At 37.9% G+C, this 13126-nt stretch overlaps 1 protein-coding gene and 1 long non-coding RNA gene across 2 annotated transcripts in view; one reads left to right on the forward strand and one right to left on the reverse strand.

Moving 5' to 3' along the window:
- PEX5L (peroxisomal biogenesis factor 5 like) overlaps positions 1-13126 on the forward strand; it is a 290800-nt gene that overhangs the window by 125024 nt on the left and 152650 nt on the right. The window lies entirely within an intron of this gene.
- Positions 10598-13126, reverse strand: part of LOC129643842 (uncharacterized) — a 53829-nt gene continuing 51300 nt past the window's right edge. The window contains exon 4 of the long non-coding RNA XR_008710540.1: positions 10598-11024. This is a non-coding gene — a long non-coding RNA (uncharacterized LOC129643842). The remainder of the gene's footprint in view (positions 11025-13126) is intronic.

Genomic DNA, 13126 nt, shown 5'->3' on the forward strand with positions numbered 1-13126 from the left:
TTATGTAATCCTGTTAGCTCTATCTCCTTCCTATTAAACTTGGGCAGAATAATACCTTCATTTTGAAAGATTTGTGTGAGGATTAAATTAGATCAAACATGTAATGTATACCTGTCACATAACAGGTTCTCCATTAATGCCTCTTTTCCCTAAATGCTTCTGACTTAAACTTTGCTTCAAAAAAATGGATGTTTCAGGTTCTCTGTTAAAGATAAGGGCTGCTGCTGCTGCTGCTGCTAAGTCGCTTCAGTCATGTCCAACTCTGTGCGACCCCAGAGACGGCAGCCCACCAGGCTCCCTTGTCCCTGGGATTCTCCAGGCAAGAACACTGGAGTGGGTTGCCATGTCCTTCTCCAGTGCATGAAAGTGAAAAGTGAAAGTGAAGTCGCTCAGTCGTGTCTGACTCCTAGCGACTCCATGGACTGCAGCATACCAGGCTCCTCCGTCCATGGGATTTTCCAGGCAAGAGTACTGGAGTGGGGTGCCATTGCCTTCTCCGAAAGATAAGGGCATGGATGTTTAAACACAAATTTCATTTTATCAAGCCTCCAACGTAAGTCAAAAGGAAGTTGAAAAGGGAAAGGGGAAGCATAAGTGAGTTTCCTTCTAAAAAAAGAAAAGGATGAAGAAAGAAGAGCCATTGGAAGGAGAGAGAGCTAGTTCAAATTAGAAGCAGAGAGATGGTAACCACGATAGACTCTTCCCAGATCAGAAGCTTGGGGCTCCCTCTTTCCTATTTAGAGTATTTGGCTCCAGAAAACAAATATGGGAGCAGGAACCTACAAGGGCTGTTCCTTATTCTTTTTGCTGATGGACATCTTATCAAGTCTTGCTCTAGAGCTAAGAAAGACAATTCTAACATTTAAATGTTCTAAGGAAGTAACATCTAACCATTTTAAGGAAGTTATTTACTGTTTGCTTTTTTTTCCTTTTTTCATTTCAGAGAGAGTTGAGTGAAAGCCCTTGCTAAGCTTGTCGTCCAATACACGAAAATATAATGTACTTATGTCCCCACCATGAACTCCTCACCCAATGGCATCCCATCCTGTTTGCACACAAATTACTCAAATGGAAATAAGCATTCTCCTAGATGCTGACCCTGCAGCTTCTACATGCAAGCACATAGAGCCTGAGTTCCATTAAGTGTCGACTCAAGGGTGCCTGTGAAGTCTCCCCATAACATTCACCGATATAGACCTATCCCTTAACAAGGAGTAGCCCTGGCTGGGAAAGGTTTTCATGAGCCTAAAACCTATTTCCATTTAATTCCTGTTTATCAAGTACCTAGAGGGAGGCAGCTTCCTGTAGTAGAAGATCTTCGGCTTCAGAGTTAAACCAACCGTGATTGAATCCCACCTTGCCACTTCCACCTTCAGCATCACTATAGGAAGTATTAGGACCTACTTTTCTGGGTGTTTTAAGATTCTATTTGATCTCTAACGTAAAGAACTTGGCAGAGTGTCTTGTTACCTCCCTGACCTTGCCTTCCCCTTTGTGCTGGTAATTGTAGTATACACAAATGACAAATACAGAAAAGACAGGATATACAGACGTGAGGCTACAAAAGCAGAGAATGAGATGGTACTTGAGCAAGTCCTCCTATCTGTGGGATGTGCTTCCAAACCCACAGCTGGGCTTGAGCTGGCCTGAAATATGGGGTATCTTAGAGAATTCAGTCGGACTTGAAGACTGAAAAAAATTTTCAGATATTTTCATTTCAGAGGACCCCTTTCTTCTCTACAGCCTGTGGATGTCTCAGGAAGTACACACGAATATATACTAACAGTAGCATAGTGCCCATATCACTTAAAAATGGTGATATCTCTTGTCTTGCCTGAGAGAAAGACAAAAGAGCAAGAAAGAAAGAAAAGGAAACTAATGTCTGTCAAACACCCACACCTTTCACTCCCTCGGCTGTGTTCTTTCACACAGCCCTGTAAAGTAGGTATTCATATTCTAACAGATGAGAGCGGAGAAGCTCGGAAAGGCAACTTTACCCGAAGTGACACCCTCAGATGTGGAAGTGCTGAGATTTAAGTCTAGGCTTTCTGCCTCTTGATCCAGAGAGAGGCAGAAAGGAATCATTTCAGTGACACTATAGAAGTTTCTGTGCCATGGTGTGTTCAGGGCTTTTTCTGTCAAGTTATCCAGCGTGGAATAGAAGAGCAAACATGAGTTTGAGAGTCAAATGTGCCTGTGTCCAAATCCTGGTGCTTATCTTTCCCACCACCCATGTGGCCTGTTTAACAATAGAAACTTATTCACAGGCAATAGAAACTTATTCTTCCTTATTGTGCACTGGGATGACCCAGGGGGATGGTGGGGGAGGGAGGTGGGAGGGGGGTTCAGGATGGGGAACACGTGTACACCTGTGGCGGATTCATGCTGATGTATGGCAAAACCAATACAATATTTAAAGTAATTAGCCTCCAATTAAAATAAATAAATTTAAATTTAAAAAAAAAAAGAAATAAACTGCAGTGGAAATTCTGAAGTATCACTAAATAGAACCTAGCAGTAGTAGAGGGCATGGCTAAGAGTATAGTTTCAGCGTTAAACAAACTTGACTTCTAAATGAGAGACAATAAAACATAGCAGTTAAAAACAGAGCCTGAGGAAAGACTCTGGGCTCCTGTCCCAGTCTGAGACTTAATAGCTCTTTCTGGAGGAGGAGCCAAGATGGCGGAGGAGTAGAACGGGGAGAACACTTTCTCCCCCACAAATTCATCAAAAGAGCATTTAAACGTTGAGTAAATTCCACAAAACAACTTCTGAATGCCGGCAGAGGACATCAGGCACCCAGAAAAGCAGCCCAACTCTTCGAAAGGAGAGAGAAGAAATACAGCTCCATCCACCAGAACATCGACACAAGCTTCCCTAACCAGGAAACCTTGACAAGCCACCTGTACAAACCCACACACAGCGAGGAAACGCCACAATAAAGAGAACTCCACACACTGCCAGAATACAGAAAGGACACCCCAAACTCAGCAATTTAAACAAGATGAAGAGACAGAGGAATACCCAGCAGATAAAGGAACAGGATAAATGCCCACCAAACCAAACAAAAGAGGAAGAGATAGGGAATCTACCTGATAAAGAATTCCGAATAATGATAGTGAAATTGATCCAAAATCTTGAAATTAAAATGGAATCACAGATAAATAGCCTGGAGGCAAGGATTGAGAAGATGCAAGAAAGGTTTAACAAGGACTTAGAAGAAATAAAAAAGAGTCAATATATAATGAATAATGCAATAAGTGAAATTAAAAACACTCTGGAGGCAACAAATAGTAGAATAACAGAGGCAGAAGATAGGATTAGTGAATTAGAAGATAGAATGGTATAAATAAATGAATCAGAGAGGATAAAAGAAAAACGAATTAAAAGAAATGAGGACAATCTCAGAGACCTCCAGGACAATATTAAATGCTACAACATTCGAATCATAGGGGTCCCAGAAGAAGAAGACAAAAAGAAAGACCATGAGAAAATACTTGAGGAGATAATAGTTGAAAACTTCCCTAAAATGGGGAAGGAAATAATCACCCAAGTCCAAGAAACCCAGAGAGTCCCAAACAGGATAAACCCAAGGCGAAACACCCCAAGACACATAGTAATCAAATTAACAAAGATCAAACACAAAGAACAAATATTAAAAGCAGCAAGGGAAAAACAACAAATAACACACAAGGGAATACCCATAAGGATAACAGCTGATCTTTCAATAGAAACTCTTCAAGCCAGGAGGGAATGGCAAGACATACTTAAAATGATGAAAGAAAATAACCTACAGCCCAGATTATTGTACCCAGCAAGGATCTCATTCAAGTATGAAGGAGAAATCAAAAGCTTTTCAGACAAGCAAAAGCTGAGAGAATTCAGCACCACCAAACCAGCTCTCCAACAAATACTAAAGGATATTCTCTAGACAGGAAACACAAAAATTGTGTATAAATTCAAACCCAAAACAATAAAGTAAATGGCAACAGGGTCATACTTATCAGTAATTACCTTAAACATAAATGGGTTGAATGCCCCAACCAAAAGACAAAGACTGGCTGAATGGATACAAAAACAAGACCCCTACATATGTTGTCTACAAGAGACCCACCTCAAAACAGGGGACACATACAGACTGAAAGTGAAGGGCTGGAAAAAGATTTTCCATGCAAATAGGGACCAAAAGAAAGCAGGAGTAGCAATACTCATATCAGATAAAATAGACTTTAAAACAAAGACTGTGAAAAGAGACAAAGATGGTCACTACATAATGATCAAAGGATCAATCCAAGAAGAAGATATAACAATTATGAATATATATGCACCCAACACGGGAGCACCGCAGTATGTAAGACAAATGCTAACAAGTATGAAAGAAGAAATTAACAATAACACAATAATAGTGGGAGACTTTAATACCCCACTCACACCTATGGATAGATCAACTAAACAGAAAATTAACAAGGAAACACAAACTTTAAACGATACAATAGACCAGTTAGACCTAATTGATATCTATAGGACATTTCATCCCAAAACAATGAATTTCACCTTCTTCTCAAGCGCACATGGAACCTTCTCCAGGATAGATCACATCCTGGGCCATAAAGCTAGCCTTGGTAAATTCAAAAAAATAGAAATCATCCCAAGCATCTTTTCTGACCACAATGCAGTAAGATTAGATCTCAATTACAGGAGAAAAACTATTAAAAAATCCAACATATGGAGGCTGAACAACACGCTGCTGAATAACCAACAAATCACAGAAGAAATCAAAAAAGAAATCAAAATTTGCATAGAAACGAATGAAAATGAAAACACAACAACCCAAAACCTGTGGGACACGGTAAAAGCAGTCCTAAGGGGAAAGTTCATAGCACTACAGGCACACCTCAAGAAACAAGAAAAAAGTCAAATAAATAACCTAACTCTACACCTAAAGCAACTAGAAAAGGAAGAAATGAAGAACCCCAGGGTTAGTAGAAGGAAAGAAATCTTAAAAATTAGAGCAGAAATAAATGCAAAAGAAACAAAAGAGACCATAGCAAAAATCAACAAAACCAAAAGCTGGTTCTTTGAAAGGATAAATAAAATTGACAAACCATTAGCCAGACTCATCAAGAAACAAAGGGAGAAAAATCAAATCAATAAAATTAGAAATGAAAATGGAGAGATCACAACAGGCAACACAGAAAAACAAAGGATCATAAGAGACTACTATCAACAATTATATGCCAATAAAATGGACAACGAGGAAGAAATGGACAAATTCTTAGAAAAGTACAACTTTCCAAAACTCGATCAGGAAGAAATAGAAAATCTTAACAGACCCATCACAAGCACGGAAATTGAAACTGGAATAAAAAATCTTCCAGTAAACAAAAGCCCAGGTCCAGACGGCTTCACAGCTGAATTCTACCAAAAATTTAGAGAAGAGCTAACACCTATCCTGCTCAAACTCTTCCAGAAAATTGCAGAGGATGGTAAACTTCCAAACTCATTCTATGAGGCCACCATCACCCTAATACCAAAACCTGACAAAGATCCCACAAAAAAAGAAAACTACAGGCCAATATCACTGATGAACATAGATGCAAAAATCCTTAACAAAATTCTAGCAATCAGAATCCAACAACACATTAAAAAGATCATACACCATGACCAAGTGGGCTTTATCCCAGGGATGCAAGGATTCTTCAATATCCGCAAATAAATCAATGTAATACACCACATTAACAAATTGAAAACTAAAAACCATATGATTATCTCAATAGATGCAGAGGAAGCCTTTGACAAAATTCAACATCCATTTATGATCAAAACTCTCCAGAAAGCAGGAATAGAAGGAACATATCTCAACATAATAAAAGCTATATATGACAAACCCACAGCAAACATTATCCTCAATGGTGAAAAATTGAAAGCATTTCCTCTAAAGTCAGGAACAAGACAAGGGTGCCCACTTTCACCATTACTATTCAACATAGTTTTGGAAGTTTTGGCCACAGCAATCAGAGCAGAAAAAGAAATAAAAGGAATCCAAATTGGAAAAGAAGAAGTAAAACTCTCACTATTTGCAGATGACATGATCCTCTACATAGAAAACCCTAAAGACTCCACCAGAAAATTACTAGAACAAATCAATAAATATAGTAAAGCTGCAGGATATAAAATCAACACACAGAGATCCCTTGCATTCCTATACACTAATAATGAGAAAACAGAAAGAGAAATTAAGGAAACAATTCCATTCACCATTGCAACGGAAAGAATAAAATACTTAGGAATATATCTACCTAAAGAATCTAAAGACCTATATATAGAAAACTATAAAACACTGGTGAAAGAAATCAAAGAGGACACTAACAGATGGAGAAATATACCATGTTCATGGATTGGAAGAATCAATATAGTGAAAATGAGTATACTACCCAAAGCAATCTATAGATTCAATGCAATCCCTATCAAGCTACCAACAGCATTCTTCACAGAGCTAGAACAAATAATTTCACAATTTGTATGGAGATATGAAAAACCTCGAATAGCCAAAGCGATCTTGAGAAAGAAGAATGGAACTGGAGGAATCAACCTACCTGACTTCAGGCTCTACTACAAAGCCACAGTTATCAAGACAGTATGGTACTGGCACAAAGACAGAAATATAGATCAATGGAACAAAATAGAAAGCCCAGAGATAAATCCACGCACATATGGACACCTTATCTTTGACAAAGGAGGCAAGAATATACAATGGATTAAAGACAATCTCTTTAACAAGTGGTGCTGGGAACTCTGGTCAACCACTTGTAAAAGAATGAAACTAGAACACTTTCTAACACCATACACAAAAATAAACTCAAAATGGATTAAAGATCTCAACATAAGACCAGAAACTATAAAACTCCTAGAGGAGAACATAGGCAAAACACTCTCTGACATACATCACAGCAGGATCCTCTATGACCCATCTCCCAGAATATTGGAAATAAAAGCAAAAATAAACAAATGGGACCTAATTAACCTTAAAAGCTTCTGCACATCAAAGGAAACTATTAGCAAGGTGAAAAGACAGCCTTCAGAATGGGAGAAGATAATAGCAAATGAAGCAACTGACAAACAACTAATCTCGAGAATATACAAGCAACTCCTACAGCTCAACTCCAGAAAAATAAATGACCCAATCAAAAAATGGGCCAAAGAACTAAATAGACATTTCTCCAAAGAAGACATACAGATGGCTAACAAACACATGAAAAGATGCTCAACATCACTCATTATCAGAGAAATGCAAATCAAAACCACTATGAGGTACCATTTCACACCAGTCAGAATGGCTGCGATCCAAAAGTCTACAAGTAATAAATGCTGGAGAGGGTGTGGAGAAAAGGGAACCCTCTTACACTGTTGGTGGGAATGCAAACTAGTACAGCCACTATGGAGAACAGTGTGGAGATTCCTTAAAAAACTGGAAATAGACCTGCCTTATGATCCAGCAATCCCACTGCTGGGCATACACCCTGAGGAAACCAGAAGGGAAAGAGACACGAGTACCCCAATGTTCATCGCAGCACTGTTTATAATAGCCAGGACATGGAAGCAACCTAGATGTCCATCAGCAGATGAATGGATAAGAAAGCTGTGGTACATATACACAATGGAGTATTATTCAGCCATTAAAAAGAATACATTTGAATCAGCTCTAATGAGGTGGATGAAACTGGAGCCTATTATACAGAGTGAAGTAAGCCAGAAAGAAAAACACCAATACAGTATACTAACACATATATATGGAATTTAGAAAGATGGTAACAATAACCCTGTGTACGAGACAGCAAAAGAGACACTGATGTATAGAACAGTCTTATGGACTCTGTGGGAGAGGGAGAGGGTGGGAAGATTTGGGAGAATGGCATTGAAACATGTAAAATATCATGTATGAAATGAGCTGCCAGTCCAGGTTTGATGCACGATACTGGATGCTTGGGGCTGGTGCACTGGGACGACCCAGAGGGATGGAATGGGGAGGGAGGAGGGAGGAGGGTTCAGGATGGGGAACACATGTATACCTGTGGCGGATTCATTTTGATATTTGGCAAAACTAATACAGTTATGTAAAGTTTAAAAATAAAATTTAAAAATAAATAAATAAATAAATAAAAATGAAAAAAAAATAGCTCTTTCTGCTTAATTCTCTTTGTCTCAGTTTCTTCATCTGTAAAATGGTTAAAATAAAAGTATACACCTCAAAGGATCGTTGTGACCTAGGCACTGTTGAAATATATGTAAGGTATTCAGCACAGTACCTGGTACATTTTAGATGCCCAGTAAGTGATTATTTGGAGAAGGTGATGGCACCCCACTCCAGTACTGTTGCCTGGAAAATCCCATGGATGGAGGAGCCTGATGGGCTGCAGTCCATGGGGTCATGAAGAGTCTGACACAACTGGGCGACTTCACTTTCACTTTTCACTTTCATGCATTGGAGAAGGAAATGGCAACCCACTCCAGTGTTCTTGCCTTGAGAATCCCAGGGATGGGGGAGCCTGGTGGGCTGCCGTCTATGGGGTCGCACAGAGTCAGACATGACTGAAGCGACTTAGCAGCAGCAGCAGCAAGTGATTATTATTACTACTAGTACTATTACTAGGTACCTGTCTTTGGGCAAGTTATTCTTTCTGGGTTTCAAGTACCTTTCTTCTAAAATGAGGCTATAATGATGCTTCAAAGAAATGTTTATGAGAATTCAGCTAGAAATAATAACACGCTTAATACCATTTGGATAGCTATTTTAATAAACTAGATGCTTTTGAGGTTCATCTCTTCTTTGTCGACACTCTTCAGATAAGTTTACAGTTCTGAGTAGTTACCCAAGGATTAGAAATTGCTCTTTTCATAGTTAAACATTAAGTAAAGAATTGTTTTATTCTTAGAGGTATCAAAGTGAAGAGCACATCTAATGCACACAGCCATCTTCTCGAGGGGTGATTCTCCTCATATTGCTCAGGAAATTGTTTAACTCAGGAAGTCAGAAAATGCTTTCTACCTTCCTCCAGGCAGAACACATAATCACTATATTTCCACATAAAACATCACTGAAATTTTCAACTTTTTTCAATAATCATCAAAAAGTGGGTGATTTTCTGCATATCTCTCACCACTGAGTTAATTTGTGTTGGTTTCAATATCACTGAACAAGAATGTACTGGTCCTTCCTTCAGGCATCTTTGATTAAAGTTAGTTTCTCCTCTTTTATTATATATAATATATAACCTCTATGTCAGTGGGTCTCCCTGAATCTTAGGATCAAAATAAGGTTAACTAAAAGCACTCCTGTGCTATGATAGTCAATGCCTGTCCATCCCAGCACCACTTCACAAGGTTTCTGCAAATTTAGAGGACACTAAGTGTTCTAGCAGCTTCCCTGGTGGCTCAGTTGGTAAAGAATCTGCCCACAATGCAGGAGACACAAGTTCGATCCCTGGGTTGGGAAGATCCCCTGGAGGGCGAAATGGCATCCCACTCCAGTATTCGTGCCTGGGAAATCCCATGGACAGAGCAGCCTGGTGGGCTACAGTCCATGTGGGAGCAAAAGAGTCAGACACAACTTAGCAATTAAACAACAAGTGTTCTGGCTCTGAGATCTTACTTCTGCTTTAACATTGGTGCTTATGGATTTTCAATAGTTCATTCAACCTATTCTGTGTCACGCACTATTCTGGGCTCTTCATATGTGGTACAAAGCAAAACATACAAGTCATTTCTCTTTTTTCTCTCCTTCTTCTACACCTTATCAGTATAAATGTGGAACATGGCTCTGTTCCTCGTGCATGGGTATGCTCAGTCATGTCCAGCTCTTTGCAACCCATGGACTATAGCCCACCAGGCCCCTCTGTCTATGGAATTTTCCAGGGAAGAATACTGGAGTGGGTTGCCATGCCTTCCTCCAAGGAATCTTCCCGACCCATAGATCAAAGAATCTTGTGTCTCCTGCATTGACAGGCAGATTCTTTACCAACTGTGCCACATGTGGAACATGGCTCTATTCCTCAATTACAAGCAAAAATGTTGCATCTTACAGAAGGTACCTGTGTCTATAGCAGACATTACTGGAGGTTTAGGGATATAACTTGAACAGGAAAGAGGTAGAAGAGTGGACTAAATTGCCACCAAATTAATCTCTTTAGTTATGCATAGGGTTTTTTTTTTTTTAAGATAATCTTCTATCCTTTCTCCCTATTTCAAATTCCTACTATGTTTTAATCCAAAGTTAATGTGATTTCTACCACCTCCATAACAGGTTTTGCAGAAAATATGAAAAGAGCCTACAGATGAATCATAAACTCATAATAGCCTTTCCCTTGGCTACTACAGTGGGATCAAAGGGCTTTAAATTATCATGGGTAAGGACTCCATTAAATTTTTAGCCAGGAGCCAAGATTTCTAATTTCTGCTCAAGGGAGGAGGAGTATAGGAAGGAGGTGCTGTCATACTTCTGTAACCCAGGTTTAGGAGAAAACCTCAACAAGTTTTAGACAGATAGGACTATGTATCATCTATCCATCTACCCATGCCTTCCTTCATTTGTTTACTCAAAGAACCTTTATTTAGCGCCCCTGTGCCCACAAGACACTGGGCTTATGGCAACACAAAACAAGAGTATAAGGCTCTGTGTCCAACTTCAGGGAGATCACAGTCTAGACCTCAACTAAGAAAAAATTGTGATTAAGCAGAATCTGGAAGAAGGCATTGAATTCAACATGTAGAGATGAGGAGATGGGACTTCCAAGTGAAGAAATCAGTCTCTTCAGAGACGCAGAAACTTGAATTCATACAGCCTTCATTGGCGTGGTGAGTGGTGCAGAGTAGCTGGTGAGAGGGAAGCTGCAGGAAAGGAAGAGATGGAGGAGAATCCTGCAGACTTAACCAGGGAAACATGCACAAAGAGCTCCTCCTCTAAAGAACATTCCTGAATGCCGTACAGCTCTTAGAGTCTGGACTGTCCTCTGTCAAAATTTGATTCCCTGTAGGAAAATTGACATTATAAGAATTGTGTTTGCACTTAAGGCATCAACTTTCCGAAACCAACTTAATCAAAGGAAAGATCCAGTCCATATATTTTTGTCAGCTATTGCGCTTGACTCTGCAGTCACAAATACCAGAGAGAAACCATATTCATAAAAGACCCCAGCATATGAAGTACCTGATTTCATTGTTCATTTTAGAGAAGGGGAAAAATATAAAAATATTCACATGGTATGATATGATTTTTAAATAAAACTATGTATTTTCACAGAATTTAAAGTGAAAAATAAATGAGTAAAATTTTATAGTACCAAGTAAAATAGATCTAAATAGACAGTAATCCATAATAGAGAAATACAAGTTAAATTCTTTCAAAACCTGCCAGTCAGTTTCTTTGTTTACTGTGACATAGTTCGTATTATTGTTGAAACTGAAACCCTATGATATTAAAATACCCGGAGTCAAGAAATGCATTTCTATTTCCAATTAGATCTTCTCTAAGAAAATAAGCATGCAAACAACTTTATTTTCACTTTTCAAAGAAAAGGTCAACATAACTCTAAGCCTACTGAAAGAAACTTTTTAAGTTGTTTGAAAGGTCAAGCAGAAAAAAATATTTCTAGAATTTCTACATTTTGATGACTTTAATATAGGAAGTTTTACAATCCAGTATGCTAAATTTTTACTGAAATTTAAAATCTCTTAAAAGACATTTGCAATAAACTTTTTACAAACATCTATTATAGATGGAAATAAAACTAGAAAATGAATCTAACATTTGTATTCAGTTGAATAAATTAGCCATGATACATATATATATATAACATATATTATATATATTTAAATACAACAGCACATGTGTTTATGACATACATAAATGTTTCACACCTAGAAGCAACTGTGATCTGTGATGGACCAAGGGAAAAAATAGGAAGTAAGGCTTTAAAATAACTAAACTTTGGTGGTGCCATTTGAGGAAAAACAGTATTTAAGTATTAGAAATTAAAAAGAAGTCTTTGTGGTTTTTTGAGTCTGGTGAAATAATACAAGGTTTAAATTAACAAAAACACTCAGAACTATTTGAGTGTTGAAATTTTTCATCACATCAAGATTGACTAAAAGGGGAATAAAAGCTTTTGAGTGTCAGACCTTTCTAAAATGTATTAATGCTTCTTTTCATGTTACTAAATACAATAACTCTATACCTAATTCTTTCTTTTGGGATATTACAGTCCTCAGGGCTATTTCTCAGTGTATCTCTCCTTACTGAGTGGTACCCAGATGTAATTGTCAGAGATGGGCTGAATGTATACTGAGTATGGGGCACCTGGAATCTTTAGTATCCTTCAAATGAGGTTATTTGTTTGTAAATTAATTTTTTCTTCTAATCATGACATTTTCTTGGAAAATTAATTGAGGATACTGGTTGATTGGGTTTTGGTTTTATTATAACTGAACAGATTGTAAGTAACTAAAAGGAAATAGTGTGATATTGTTAATCTGTGGGGGAGGGAAGACTAATGGTGAATTTTCAGGCAAATAAATTTTGATAGATTTAAACCATTTTGAGCTTTCTTCAATTTAGTATTTAAAGGAATAGCTTAAGTGGAGAACCTAAGACCTTTTATATTTTCTGGGAACCTTTTAAAAGCTTAATAAGCTCTGGCATATGTTGATGTGATAATAGCTAGGTTCTTAGAGAAATTAACTTCTTCTATACACATAACATCTATCTAGAATTAGAATCAATTTCAGTCTATCTAATGAAATATCAGTATCATGTAGTTGCTTTTCTCTTTGAACCTAGTAAACCATAATGCATTATTTAGAAGGTTGAAATGAGATTAGGCCAAATCTCTTTTAAATGTTAATTTAATCTCTTTTGATAATGTATCTGAGATTCAGGAGAAAGAAAATGTACAGGATAGCAGAGAAATCATCTTTAACAGATTGAGAAAAACTTCATAGGCAACTTAAAATTAATGTTATCAAATCACTCTTCTGCTTATTTATAGTGACTTGAGACACAGATTATAGATATATTTCCAGTATAGGCGATATAGGCAATCTGCCTAAAATAGAGCGTAGAAATGACTCAACA

The sequence above is a fragment of the Bubalus kerabau genome, chromosome 2 (assembly GCF_029407905.1).
Source record: "Bubalus kerabau isolate K-KA32 ecotype Philippines breed swamp buffalo chromosome 2, PCC_UOA_SB_1v2, whole genome shotgun sequence".
NCBI lineage: Eukaryota > Metazoa > Chordata > Mammalia > Artiodactyla > Bovidae > Bubalus > Bubalus kerabau.